Below are 15852 nucleotides of genomic sequence, written 5' to 3' on the forward strand. Positions count from 1 at the left end.
GAAAGTCACCATTTAGGAAGGCATTCGTCACATCCAGCTGATGAAGTTCCCATGAAAAATTTGCTGCCAATGACAATAGGACCCGAATTGTGTTGAACTTTGCTACTGGGGCAAAGGTTTCTTTGTAGTCAATTCCTTCTTTTTGAGTAAAACCCTTTGCCACAAGCCTGGCCTTGTACCTCTCAATGGACCCGTCCTCCCTATGCTTTACAGTAAACACCCACTTGCACCCAACAATGCTCTTCCCCTCTGGCAGATCCACTAATTCCCAAGTTCTTGCTTTCATTAGGGCTTTCATCTCTTCATTCATAGCTTCTTTCCACCTTGGGTCAGACACAGCCTCTGAGTACCTAGAAGGAACATGAATAGAGGAAAGAGCAGACACAAAGGAGTGATAGACTGGAGATAAATGTGAGTAAGAAACAAAATCAGCAATGGGATGCCGAGTGGTGCAAGAACGGATAGGCTTACGAAGAGCAATAGGAAGATCCAAATCAGAAGTATGTGTGTTGGAATTACCTTGGATGGCAAAGACAGATTGATCCGAGTCCAACTGGTTGCTGTCATGAGTTTGAGGGCCCTTTTTCCTTCTGTTGTAGGTGATTTGTATTTTTTTTTGTTCCCTACTGGAGCCTTCAGGGATATCTGCAGTATCAGGAGAGGTAATCAGCACAGTGGGAGCCTCACTAGATTGACTTGGGATGCCACAACTAGGAGATGGAAGGCCCGAGGTAGATAGGGGAACAAAAAGGAGGGAGAATGAGAATCCTCTTCCATCCCACAAGTCTCCCCCTGAAGAGGACTCTGAGAAGACTGAAAATAGGGTTGAGACTCAAAAAAGACCACATCTCTGGTGACATACTTTCTCTTGGAGACAGGATCATAACACTTGTAACCCTTTTGTGTAGGAGAATACCCCAAAAATATTCCTTTCGTAGCCCTAAGATCCAACTTGGACTTCTTTGGATCCTTCACATGTATAAAACATAAACAACCAAAGACCCGTGGAGGAAGAGGAAAGTCAGGAAGAGTAGGACACAGAACAGAGAAAGGGGTTTTCATACCCAACACCTTAGATGACATCCGATTTATCAGATATGATGCAGTAAGTACAGCTTGAGACCAGTATTGTTTGGGAACCTTGTGCTGGAACAGTAAGGCTCGAGCTGTCTCCAATAGATGTCTATTCTTGCGCTCAGCAACCCCACAGGATGATTGATGCAACATGCCAGCATCTTCCATGAATAAGTTCAAGGATTTTTCAAAATATTCAGTAGCATTATCTGACCAGAATTGCTTAATCCTCTTATCAAATTGTGTTTCAATCATTTTGCAAAATGCCATAGTTATCCGTGGCACTTCATCTCTTCCTTTTAACTGGTAGATCCATGTGCATCGAGAGTAGTGGTCAATAAAACTGATAAAGTAACGAAAGCCATCAATAGAAACAATAGGTGAAGGGCCCCAAACATCAGAATGAACCAAATCAAAAGGAACTCGAATTTCATTACTGCAAATTGGATAAACAATTCTACATTGTTTTGACATTTGACATACTTCACAGACTAAACTCTGACTTGAAATGCCCTTAAACAATTCGGGAAACAACATTTCTAATGAAGAGAAAGGTAAATGACCTAGCCTAGTATGCCACAGATGCAACCTAGCTATTGACTCTACACTCTCCGGACTACTAGCAGCATATGCTTGTAAGGCTGAACCGATGTTTGCATCAAAATAATAGAGGCCTCCATACTCATGACTGCTCCCAATCATTCTCCTCGTCAATCTGTCCTGAAAGACACAATGAGTAGGAAAAAAGGTTATACTATAGTTCAAATTTCTGGTAAGTTTTGAAACAGACAAAAGATTTGAGGTGAGACTGGGAACATGTAGAACTGATTTAAGAGAGAGGTCCTTGCTTAGGTCAACCACCCCTTTTCCAGAGATGGTGGAGAAAGACCCGTCAGCAACTCTCATCTTATCTTGACCAGACAACAATTGATATGAAGAGAATAAGGAGGACATATGTGTCATGTGGTCAGTTGCACCGGAATCAATAACCCAAGAAGTAGAGTCAATAGAACTAGTTGCACTAAAGGCAGAGACTATACCTGATCTGGCAAGAGAGGTGGAAGCAAAAGAATTACTCCTTAGACGGGCTAAAGCCCAACTAAGGACCTCTACCTCACTAGCAGTGAAGCCCAAGGCACCGGCTCCAGAGGAATCGGCAACCTGCCCCATGGGAGAAGAAGCCACTGTTGGAATACTCTGTGAGTTGTCACCATTGTTACTAGTGACAAGGTTCCCACTTGCTGCATGACCCTTTTGTTGCTTCTTGTCCTTTCTCAATGCAGCTGGCTTTAGGTGAGGATACAGGACCCAACACTTTTCTTTTATATGTCTCTCACCCCCACAATGAGTGCACTTAAGATGCTTCTTGTCTGGATGTCTGTTTCCCTTAGTGGAAATCAGGGCTGAATGTTCACCAAATTGTTCGGCTGGTTGAATCTGAGAGTCAACTTGCATCTCCTTTCTCCTGACTTCTTCATTCCTTACCAGATAATAAACATGATGTGACTCGGGCAGTTCATCTCTTCCTAGAATTTGTGACCTTATGCCCTCATACACTGGGTCCAGGCCAGTCAAGAACTTAAAGGCTCTGCTCTCTTCAATCTGCTTATCATGTCTCTCCTTGTCCCTGACATTTTCCCGGTCCAAAATCAAGTGATGGTCAAGTTCTTCCCAAAGTCCTTACAGGATTGCAAAATATGTTGCAACTATCATATCCCCTTGCCTTAAGGCAGCAATGTCTTGATTCAATCTGTAAATTCTAGCATTATTTTTCTTCTGTCCATAGGTTTTGGACACTTTTTCCCAAATCTTGGCTGTTGTGGGAAAGTGTTGAACAATCCTGGCAACTTGTGGAGTCATAGAGGCAAGCAGCCAGGACATAACTGTGGCATTCTCCTTGCGCCACACTGCATACTCCACAGTGCCAACTTCAGGTTCCTTCTTACTCCCATCTAAGTAGCATGTGAGATCACAAGAAGTAATAAAAAGCATTGCAGAAACGGACCACTCCCTGAATTTGTATTCATCCAGCAACACACTTGTAATCTGCAAGCTGTGCAGATTCGGGTTTTCCAGATTTGAAGACCTCCCACCAGGTCTGATATCCCTAGAAGAGACCTCTCCGGATATTGAAGGCATCTTGGCTGCAGACTTTGTGTAGATAACACTGTTTCAGACTAGCCGAAGTGTTCACAGTGCTGAAAAAAAGACTTGCCGAGACTGTCACAGTTCTGAAGTAGTTTAGTTACAGCAGCAAATAAGGTGTTCTGTGAGCTGGTAACCGACCTGAAGCTGAGAGCTCTCCACCACTGCACTATGCAGACTTCTCTTGGGCTTCGATTACTGCAACTGTAGAGAGTGTTCTGCAGCCGAATACTAGGACTGCTGAAATCAGTCCTTAATCTAGGTCTGTCCTATACAGACCTCTCTTAGCAGCCGAATGGCTACACACTGTTAGAAACAGTCTACTAGGACATCAACTTCTGGGTCTTACTTCCCTTGCGCCCTACAACCAAGGGAAACTGTTTTGAAATGGTAGAATACTGATATGTTTCATTCTATTGCCAATTGGCATATTTATACAGTAAGCTGCTGCAATAAATAGAAATAAAGAAAAATAGAAAGAAAGAAAAATAGAAAGAAAAGAAAATAGAAAGAAGAAAAAATAGAAAGAAGAGAAAATAGAAAGTACAAAAATAGAAAGAAAAACTTTCTAAATCAATCCTTCCACAATCCTAGGAATATATACAATTCTATTTTCAGATATGAACTAGTAACCCCACATTTTCCAACACTCCCCCTCAAGCTAGTGAATAGAGATCCTCCATTCCCAGCTTGGCTATAATTCTCCGAAAGTCTGTACTATTGAGCCCTTTAGTAAGTACATCGGCCAGTTGTCCTTTTGTAGACACATAGGGAGTGCAAATCAGCTTGCTGTCCAGTTTCTCTTTTATAAAGTGTCGGTCAATTTCGATGTGCTTCGTCCTGTCATGTTGAATAGGTTTGTGAGCAATATTGATGGCTGACTTGTTGTCACAATATAGTTTCATAGACTCTTCTCGTGGAATCTTCAGGTCTTCTAAAATTATCTTCAACCAGAGTAATTCACACACTCCTTGTGCCATAGCCCTGAATTCTGCCTCTGCACTTGACCGAGCCACTACATTTTGCTTCTTACTCCTCCAAGTGACGAAGTTTCCTCCTAAGAAGGTACAGTAACCAGAAGTGGACCGTCTATCTACTGGAGATCCTGCATAATCGGCATTTGTATATGCTTCAAGAGCCAGTCCTCCATTTCTTCTGAATAAAATTCCTTTTCCTGGATTGGCTTTCAAATAGTGCAGAATTCGATGAGCAGCCTGCAGATGAACTTCTTTAGGATTATGCATAAACTGACTTATTACACTTACAGCATATGCAATATCCGGTCGTGTATGTGCAAGATAAATGAGTTTTCCAACTAGTCTTTGGAACATCTCCTTGTCTACACTTGCATTCTCGTTGGCTTCTCCAAGTTTATGATTGGGATCTATAGGCGTGGAAGCTGGTTTACATGCCATATTTCCTGTTTCTCTCAAAAGATCAACAACATACTTTTGTTGAGAGATAAAGATGCCTTGTTTAGAATGTGCAACTTCAATTCCGAGAAAATACTTTAGTCTCCCCAAGTCTTTTATCTCAAATTCTCTGGCAAGGCAGTTTTTCAATGCTTCCTTCTCCTTTTTATCATTCACAGTAACGATTATATCATCCACATAGACTAATAGTGCAGTAACTCCCCCTGAGGCTGTGTGTTTGATAAACAATGTGTGGTCACCTTGACTTTGCTTGTAACCTGTACTCAGCATTACCTTTGTAAACCTTCCAAACCATGCTCTCGGAGATTGTTTGAGACCGTATAGTGCTTTCTTCAACCGACAAACTTTGTTCCCTTTAATGCCTTCTCCAAAACCCGGTGGAATGTCCATGTATATCTCCTCTTCTAGATCACCATGGAGAAATGCATTTTTTACATCAAACTGTTGCAAATCCCAATTATAGTTAGCAGCCAACGACAGCAACACCCTTACTGTATTCATTTTAGCTACTGGGGCAAAAGTCTCTTAATAATCTACCCCATAAGTTTGTGTATATCCCTTGGCTACCAGGCGTGCTTTGTACATTTCTAATGACCCATCAGATTTGTACTTAATTGTGAACACCCATTTACAACCTACCGTCTTCTTGTTTCTTGGTAGATCCACAACTTCCCATGTGTTATTTTTTTCTAATGCCTCCATTTCCACTCTCATGGCTTTTCTCCACTCCTTATTAGAAAGTGCCTCGGCTAGAGTATTAGGAATTGGAATGGTGTTAAGGCTGGCTAGAAAACTTTTATGGGATTTAGAGAATCTTTGGAATGATACATATTTGGCTAAAGGGTACAATGGGCGTTTGGTGCATTCTCTGGTTCCTTTTCTCAGTGCAATAGGTAGGTCATACTCATACTCAGACTGTGAAGGTGTAGGTTCAGGTTCTGAGCATCCCTCAGTTCTAGGATTAGGAGTTGAATCTTGGACTTGCACAGGTTGAGGATCTGGATTTTTCCTCCTAGAGTAAACTTGCATATATCTCACATTATCATGCACATCATTCGTGGGGTTAACAGTGTCCGAATTTGGTTCAATGGTCGGGTTGTTTGACTCTTGTTGAGACTCAGGAATGTGGGGCTCAAAGGAATGTGACTCAGAGGGATGTGATTCTTGACGATTGAATGTCTGTGGGGAGGGTAATACATCTAGGGAGAGTAGATCCGAGGCCTTATCTTCCATTAATGAGGGCTCCCTCTGAAGATAAGGTTGAGTGAAAAAAGATTTTCCTTCCTCAAATGTGACATCGTTGGAGGTGTAGAATTTTCTGGTGGCTGGATGATAACATTTATAACCTTTCTGAGTTGGGGAATATCCCAAGAAGACACACTTGATTGCTCGTGGGTCTAATTTTCCCTTATTATGAACAAAGGCAGTGCAGCCAAAAATTCTTGGTGTGAGATTATTTGAGGCTCGAATATCAGGGTAAATTTGAGAAATGACTTGTATTGGGCTTCGGTTGTCAAGAACTTTAGATGGTAGTCTATTTATGGTGTAGGCAGCAGTAAGGACAGCTTCCCCTCAATATTGTTTTGGCACCTGATTTTGAAAGAGAAAGGCTCGGGTGGTTTGCAAAAGATGGCCATTTTTTCTCTCAGCTACCCCATTCTGTTGGGGAGTGTTAACACAGGAGGATTCATGCACAATGCCTTCTTTCTAAAAAAATGGGGACAAATTCTGATTAAAATAATCTATAGCATTATCAGATCAAAACCTTTTAATTCTCACACCAAACTGAGTTTGGACCATGTTATGAAAGTTGGGAAGAATCGTACCCACATCAGATTTAGACTTAAGAAGAAAAATCCATGTGACCCTAGTGCAATCATCAATAAAGGTGATGAACCATCTGGAACCAGTAATGTTGGGAATTTGAGAAGGGCCCCATATATCCGAATGAATCAAATAAAAAGGAGTTGAAGATCTTTTATTGCTGATTGGGAAAGAAACCCTTTTGTGCTTAGCAAGTTCACAAACATCACAATGAAAGGTTTCAACATCAATTCCTTTAAACAAGGAAGGAAGCATTGTTTTTAAAATAGGAAATGAAGGATGACCAAAACGGAAATGATGACGCCAAATTAAATCTTTATTGGAGGTAGATAAGAATGACTCGTGTGTGATTATGGGCCTGTTGAACTCCTTTTGAAACTCCTCGATTTCCCCATTCCTTGCTGGATGTGGGAGGTTTCCCATGAAGTTTCCAGCACCGATCTTTCGTGTGTCTGGGCTTCTTGCAATAGGTTCAGCAGAGGTTATCGTTAGAGTCACGGGTGGTTGTGTCACGAGCCAAGTTGTGATTGTTCTCACCCTTTGAACCACTGTAACTTCCTCCCCTTGCCACCATGGCTGAGCCTTCGGGATCTTTAGGCTCAAGCATGATTCCACGACGGCTTTCCTCAACTCTGACAAGGGCTATGACTTCATTCAATGGAGGCACTTCTTCTTTGCCAAGAATTTGTATTCGGACCTGATCAAATTCAGCATTCAATCCGACCAAAAAATCATACACCCTATCTCTTTCAATAAAATTCTTCAAGATCACAGCATCATCTGCGCACTGTCTCAAGAACCCGATAATGATCAAGCTCATGCCATAAATTTTGCAGCAGATTTGCATACTCTGTAACACTCCTGCTCCCTTGTTTGGCCACCACAGTCTTCACTTTGACCTCATAGACACGAGCAGCGTCATGGGCTTTGGAATAGGTTTGTCGGACAGCATCCCAAATAGCCTTTACAGAGGGAAGAAACATACAAGTATCACTGATCTCGGGTGTCATTGAACTCCACAACCATGACATAATCATGGAGTCCTCTTCGTCCCAAGCATCAAAATTTGGCTCGCCCAACCTTGGTCCTGTTCCAAGAAGGTGACTAATTTTTCCTTTTTCCTTCAAATAGGTACACACTAGTTGTGACCACTTCAAGTAATTCTGGCCATTCAGTCTATATGTTGCCTGAATATTCTGCAAATCACCAGTGTGAGGATGAGAATTTGTTGCTCCTTCATCGGTTTGGACGGGAGCACTTGTTGCAATCATGTCGGACATTGTTAATGGAGGAAAAATAAGGCCGGCAGGAAAGGAGAATAAAGGAACACTTCTGGTTACAGATCAACACTGAAGGCCAGAAGAGAAAAACACAAAAAGCTGGCAATGAAGGCCGAAAAAAATCTCAAGGTTGACAAACCTAGAGCTCCGATACCATGTTTTGAAATGGTAGAATACTGATATGTTTCATTCTATTGCCAATTGGCATATTTATACAGTAAGCTGCTGCAATAAATAGAAAGAAAGAAAAATAGAAAGAAAAGAAAATAGAAAGAAGAAAAAATAGAAAGAAGAGAAAATAGAAAGTACAAAAATAGAAAGAAAAACTTTCTAAATCAATCCTTCCACAATCCTAGGAATATATACAATTCTATTTTCAGATCTGAACCAGTAACCCCACGTTTTCCAACAGAAACCCTAGGTTCGAACCTTGTACTGTTCTCCTGCAACCCTAGGGTTTCACCGCAGCAACCAAGATAAAAAAAAAAAAAAAAAGAGAGAAAGACAGCAAGAGAGAGGAGATGGCATTGGCTGTAACCAGGAACTTGCTTAATGCTCTGATACCATGTAAGCTGAAATGTTGTTGTCGAAGTAGTAGAAGAGAGGAGGAGACCAAGAGGTGCTGAGAATGTCGAACTGCATAACCCAGTCGACAGTACTAACATTTATATTAGGTTACAGTACAATGTTACAGGAAATGTCTGGAATGCCCCTGATTAGTGATGGGACACCCAGACTACTTAAAACACAAAATAAACTTAGGCCCATTAACACAGGCCCAGTACATAACAACTTAAACACAAATACAGGCTAATAAGAACACTTATCAGCCGAACAATCAATACATAAAACCCTTCAACCTAACAAGTAGGTTGTTGTTGTATCATTTGGTTGGGACTCAGGCCCTGGTCGATCCCCAAAAGGTTGTGCTCTGTGGAGAAATATGGCTTCTATTCTTCTTGATTTCTTGAAGGGCATCAGGTGTCAGGTAAAGATAATCGCTTCAAATTCTGCCATGATCGGTGGTGTGGAACCTGGCTCTACAGGAAAGGTTTCCTTCTCTTTTTGATATTGCACACAATAAGGACGCTGTGGTTGAAGACTGCTTTGATTCTGTGAATGGGGAGGTTGTTTGGGGTCCCACTTTTCGAAGGAACCTCAATGATTGGGAAATCGGCCCACTGACTGAACTGTTAAGTCTTGTTCAAAGCTTTTTGCCTAATCCTCGAACTGATGATGGAAGAATCTGGTCTTGGAGCTCTTCAGACAAGTTTTCCTCTTAGTCCTTCTGCAGCAACTTGGTGTCTTGTGAGGACAGTGATTTCCCTTGGGCTTTGATCTGGAATTCCCATGCCCCATCCAAGGTTGCCTCCCTGGTTTGGACTGTGGTGCTTGGTAAATGCCTTACCACTGATTGGCTGCTCAGAAGGGGGATGCATCTTCCTAATATCTTGGGCCCCTTGTGCAATGAGACTTCTGAATCCTCCATTCACCTTTTTATCCATTGCAGTTTTTCTTCCCAACTGTGGGAAATGGCTTTGTCATGCTTTGGTGTTCAGTCCTGCCTATCTGAATCAGTCCTCCAACTTCTGCAAGGGTGGTTCTAACCCTCAAGGGTTTGAGTGCTAGGGGCAAACTGCTTTAGAGGAGTTTTCCATCTGCCATCCTGTGCCATGTGGGCTCTCTGGAAGGAAAGCAACAGCCAAATCTTTGATAACAATTGTTCTGATGTAGCTTTAGTTAAAAACAAGGTTATAGGCTTTTTATGTTCCTGGGTAAGTGTACAAAGGGCTTTCAAGGGTGTCCAGCTTTTTTCATTTTTGCATTGAATCTTTTTGTAAATTCCCAATGTACAGGCTCTCATTGTACATGGGCTGTTGTTATTGGTTTTTACTCATATCTCATTACAATACAATACTTTACCTGTTCCGAAAAAAAGAGACATGCCTTTGCCAGGTTATTTGTTGCTTCATTTGATTGATAGCAACATGTTTGCGTTTTATTGGTGGTTGCAAAAATTGTGATTGTGAACTCATGAAAGCCAAATCACCCAGGCATGCAAGGCATGCACTTACTGGGTAATTTGATTTATGCATGACTGGTTTTTTTATAGGCCACAAGTGTGTTTTGGATATGTGAATTTAACGTTCCACATGTTAGGCTACCTTTGTATTTCTTGATATTCTTAGTAAGGTAGTTTATGCATCACTTGGGGTAGCACCAAAAAGCATGCAATCACTAGGTAATTTCGTCTTTCATCTGATTCACTGAATGTCTATCAGTCTATGTTTTATTTGAGGGTTCAAAAAAAGTGTTGTGACCATGTGGACTACAAATCAAATCATCTAGGTATTCACTCACAAGGTGATTTGGTTTAAAATTTGATCATTAGCATGTTTGTGACTTATTGAAGAGTCACAAGAAAGTGTTGTAACCATGCTTTTTGGTAGTCTTAGTAAGGTAGTGGATTCTAGAGGTAGTCTCCATTTTATTATATGATAGCGAGTAGTTCATGAATCACTTCAGGTAACACTAAAAAGCATGCAATCACTAGGTAACTTTATCTTTCATTTGATTTACAGGATGTCTATGTTTTATTTGAGGGTTGCAAAAAAGTGCTGTGACCATGTGGACTAATCAAAATCAAATCATATAGGCATTCACTCACAAGGTGATTTGGTTTAAAATTTGATTATTAGCTGTTTGTGACTTTATTGAAGGGTCACAAGAAAATGTTGTATCCTTGTAAACTCATCGAAATCAAATCACACAAGCATGCACTCACTGGGTTATTTGGTTGATAGCATGTTAATGTTTTATTGGAAGACCACAAGAAAGTATTGTGACCATGTGAACACATCACAACATATGTTACGGTACCTTGGCATATCATGATCGTCATAGTAAGGTAGTTGACCTTAGAGACATTCTCTATGTTTTCATATGTTAGTGGGTTGTTTTTATATGATTTGAGGTGGGAAAAAGGCATGCACTCATTGAGTGATATGATTTTTCATTTGATTGCTAGCATGTTTATGTTTAATTGTAGTCTTACAAGAAAGTATTGTGAACATGTAAACTGATTGAAACCAAATCACCCAAGCATACACTCATTTAGTGATTTAGTTTTTCTTTTGATTGATAACATGCTTGTTCATTGGAGGGTCAAATGAAAGTGTCCTGGTCGTGTGAATAATAAGGTAGTAGACCATGGAGGCAATTTTTATTTTTTCATATGTTAGTGGGTTAGTGTGTCATTTGAGGTAACAACAGCAAGGATGCACTCACCGGACATGGAAGAGGAGGGTGAATTTCGAGTTTTCTGAGGCTGTGCTGTTGCAGCTATGTAGTTATAATGGTAGTGCCAACAGGCAGTGATTTAGTTTGATAAGATCTTTTACATATTCATTCACATGGCTTAAGAAAGTAAAAGAGTCAAGAGAGGGCCTTGATTTCTCTTCAAAACCTATGGTTCAGTTTCAAGAAACATGATTAGAGTGGGCAAGGTCTTTAAGGGAAGAATCAATTTTTTCTTTAGATTCCCATACTAAGGAATTTTAAATTATTTGAATATTTTAGTTTCAGTCTTGGAAGGTTTACTCCTATTTTTGATACACCTACTTGTCCTTTCTACAGACTAAAACAGGCTCTGAAAGTCTCCCTTAACATGGAGAAACCAAGAGAAGAAAAGAGAAGAGACCTCTACTTGACAAGAATTAGGGGAAAGCCATTTCTTGTGAAGAAAAGCTCTTTGGAAGAAATGGTGTTTCATCATATTTGTAGCTGAAGTATTAAAAGTGTTCTAAAAGGCACGCACGCCTAGCTTGCACCTCGATTGAACCTAGAAGTGCCACTTTCAAAAGGCATGATATAATTTTGCTTTTAAAGTGTTTTTTTTTTTTTTTTTTTTTGTATATTCTTATGTTTCACACCTTTGTAGTTGTCTTTAACTTCTAATAACATTTAATGCTCTTGTAATAGTGACAATCTATTTAGAAAGAGAAATAAAGACATTTTAAATGCCTGAAGCCCTAACTGTTGCAGATAGGATTTCAAATTAGCAAAGTTTCCATTAAAGAAGCAACAACAATCTAATTGATCATAAGCCATAATTCTAAACCAAAATTAATTGTGACCAAAATAAAAAAAACCAGCCCCCTTAAATATACGGGCAAAAAATGTGGGCCGGGGGTGTGGGTCTGTTAAGACTCGCCTTAACCAGCATCACTGATCATCACCCCTCTGCCTCGATAAAGATCCCAACCTCCTAAGATTAGAAATGCGAGATATCTAACATGACACTAGCTATCTGATGATGCAACTAGTTGACAACAGACATGTTTGAAAGTTTCATGGGCTAAATTGTTGAATGCTTGATGCATCTTGATAGTTGCAAGTTGAAAGGACTAGAAAGGTTAGGGGTAAATCAAAAAGGACATGGGTTGAAATAGTAAGAGATGATTTAAATGTTCATAGTTTAACAATGGATATAAAGTTAAACAGAATGCAATGGTGAAATCGAATTCATGCTAACACCCCATATAGTTGTGATAAGGCTTTGGATGATGATGATGATTGAAGCACCTTGATACAATTCACATCTATAACACGCATATAATTTTCTTTCTTTTTTTTTTTTCTTTCACTGAAATAAAGGTCCATTGAAACAAGGACTTTGCTCTCTCTCTCTCTCTCTCTCTCGGCTTCTACTTCTATTCCTCCTCTAAGATTTACTTATTTTATGGTTTTATGAAATTTTAAACTTTGATTTGGCCTTCTTAATGTGTTCATGGATATCAAAGCCAATTTTTATTTATAATATAAATATTTTCATCATTTTTGGTTTAATTTATCAATGCTATTCAACGTCATAATGTTCTATTATATATATATATATATATATATATATATATATATATATATATAATTTAGATGCAGGTATATCCAATTGGATTCGATATGTTTTCCACAAATCCGGATTTTGTCCTCACACTATTTTCACAACACTTCAAGTTGTGCATTGGGAACATCTTCCCATGAACAAAAACATACAAGTATGGATATGCTCCCAATGCATGGCTGCGATTGTTATGAGGATGGTGTGAACAAATTTTGTGAGGATTGTATCCAATCTCGTTTTCTGCCCTAGAAATAACTCTACTGATGTAATCGTTGGTCCATTGAGTAGTACGTAAGGATGTTTTTAATAACTGTAGTGATTTGTAAAAAGTTATATAAGAACAGAATTAATGTAACTAAAATTGATGTAAGAACACCCTTTTAGCCCGAAAAGTAAAAAAAAAAACCAAACTTTTGGGTCTAAACCCAACCCAAAGACCAAAAATCCAAAGTCTAGTCCATGTAAAATTATGAATTGGATTAGTTTGGGCTCTCGTTGGGCCCATTCAAATTGCTCCCCTAGACCCTAGTGCAGAGTATTTTCTGTCCTTCCTGCTAATGAAATTTTAACAGATGTAGTTCTTTGAATGGCACGTCAAAGTTTGGGATATCTGCAACTTTTCATAGTTCGAATATAAAGTGACATTAACGCATCTTAGTAGTTTGGGGTAGGGGAGATCATGGGATGGGTCGGGCCTAATTTAGATATGAGATTTTATATATAATGTGTATAGAAATTATTTTATACATTATGTAATAAAAACATTATATATAATCGCTCTATATTACATTATACGTATCATATTATAATATTTATATATATATAATAAAATAATTCGCACATGTATGTATAATTAAGTAAGCAAAATATGAACCATTTAGCAAACTGGTCTCTTGGACTGTAGCAGCTAAGGGTCTGTAGGTCAGGGTGCTGGGCACCCGGTTGAGGTCTACTAGTCTCTCCGAAAGCTTTCAACCCGAACCGGAAAGAAATTTGCAGATGCGAGCTTGGACCTAGGACTGGGCAAGGCCTAATTACAAAACCTATGTCAAGCCCTGACTTATTGGATGGGCTAAAAATGATCACACCTACTTTGCGTGTTTTGGGATAAGTAGATTGTACTCTCCTTAGAAATCTGAAATTACAGTCACCACCTATTAAGGGTGATTATTTCAGTTTGGCCCAGTTCGGGTTCATATTAGGCCTGTAAATTTTAGGGCTGGGCTTGTGCTTAATACTTCAAGTCCGACCCGGGCTCGACCTGGCCCACATATATTTAAATTTACACATTTTGTGTATTATGTATATATATGTATACAAGATATTTTACATTATATTATATATTTTATATATAAATATTATAATCTAACATGTATAATTTATATTATATGTAATATTTTATATTATATAATGTATAAAATAAGTTTATATGCATGTTATGTCATTTTATATAAAATATTATAGATATGTAATGTTTTATATATATGAAAGACATTGGCCCAGAATCAGGCCCGGCCTGGCCCGAGCCCATACAGGCCTGAGCTAGGGCTTATGTTTCAGGCCCGCAACCCTGGGTCGGGCCAGGCCCGGGCCTAAGCTATAACCTTTATCATAAGTGCAAAAGCCCGGCCTGGCCCATGATCACCCCTACCTCCTAGTCTACTAGTAGCCCCCTATAAACTGCATCCTACCCCGTGATTTTGGTATCAATCCACGATCAGGATTCATTCCACCCCTAGGGTGGAGCTAAGATTTCTAGGGGTGGACTAAACAGTTAAAACTTAAAACCCTAGGTGTTTTTGGAGTTTACCCAATAAATCTATTAGGCCAATTTGCTTTGTGGGATGAGAAGGGAAAATACGAAATACTCTCAAATATTTTTCCTTTCACATGTTTGGTTTGTGGGATGTCATGAGGCCTATAGGAAAAACGTGGGATTATACATCTCAACTTTTGGGATGTAGGATGTGGGAAAGGAGAGGGAGCTTGTTAACAGGAAAAAACACCTTCCTTGTAATGTTTTTAAGAGTTAATATTAGATCTATGAACCATTAATAAATTATTAATTATTTAACAACACAATAATAAAATAATTTAATTATAATTAACTAATAAATATGAAGGAATATAATAAAATAATAAATAATAAATAATAAACAAAATTATTAGTTAAATAATAAATAACAAAAAATAGTTAATAGTTAAGTAATTAAGTAATTATTTTATTATTAATTTACTTAAATAGTTAAGTAATAAAAATTTTAGCTAATTAAAAAGAACTAGTAATACAAAATAAAAATTATTAATTAATTCATAATAGATATTAACTAATTATCATTATTCATTCATTAACTAATTAATTATAAAATTAATGAATAAAAATATTTAATAATTAATTAATAATAAAAATCAACTAATTACCAAATTATTAATAAAAAATAAAATATTAATTAATTAAAATAATTAATATATAATTATTAATGAATAGTAAAATACCAAATAATTAAATGTATTATTTATTAGTTAATAATTAACACAAAAGTAGTTAATTATTAATTAGTTAAGTAATTATACAATAATTTAATAATTACTATATTTATAATTTACATAATAAATAAATAAATAATAAAAATTTTGAATAATTAAAAATAATTAACGATACAAAACATAAGTTATTAATTAATTCATAGTAAATATTAATTAGTTAATAATTAATTAATTAAGTATTAATAAAAATAGGATAAAATAGAAAAACCTCCCCTGAAGTTTCTAACAATCATAAAAACCTCCCTTTTAGTTTCACTTTAGCAAAAGCCTCCCTTAGATTTTTAAAGAACTCAACAAAAGCCTCCCTTCTGCCATTGATCCAAACGTTTAACAAATAAAGTTACAAAATTGTCCCTAACTAATCATTAGGGCATCATTAAAAATAGGGAAAACTCCCGATTAGTACCCTGTACCCTGTACTCCCGAACGGTTGGATCGTTCGACCCGGGAACCGGTCCCCTGACCGGTTTGTTCTCCAAGTTGGTTTTAAAAACCTTGCTTTTAAAAGTGCTTTCGTAAAAGTACTTTTATAAAAGTGCTTTTACAAAAGTACTTTCGTAGAAGTGCTTTTACAAAAGTACTTTCATAAAACTGCTTTTGTAAAAGTGCTTTCATAAAAGTTCTTTCTTAAAAGTGCTTTTGTAAAAGT

General features: G+C 38.1%; 1 protein-coding gene across 4 annotated transcripts in view; it reads left to right on the plus strand.

Moving 5' to 3' along the window:
• The window catches only part of EMB1270 (Pentatricopeptide repeat (PPR) superfamily protein), a 47287-nt gene extending 35503 nt beyond the window's left edge, over positions 1-11784 (plus strand). For 3 of the 4 annotated variants that reach the window (XM_088974637.1, XM_088974640.1, XM_088974639.1), the window contains one exon: positions 11393-11784. The gene's annotated coding sequence lies outside the window, so the exon portion shown is untranslated. Of the gene's footprint in view, positions 1-10338; positions 10428-11392 lie in introns of all 4 variants that reach the window. The other variant, XM_088974638.1, reaches the window with a different exon arrangement.
• The last annotated feature ends 4068 nt before the right edge of the window (positions 11785-15852 follow it).

Source organism: Nelumbo lutea, chromosome 3 (assembly GCF_056320005.1).
Source record: "Nelumbo lutea isolate HS-2025 chromosome 3, American lotus-T2T, whole genome shotgun sequence".
Classification (NCBI taxonomy): domain Eukaryota; kingdom Viridiplantae; phylum Streptophyta; class Magnoliopsida; order Proteales; family Nelumbonaceae; genus Nelumbo; species Nelumbo lutea.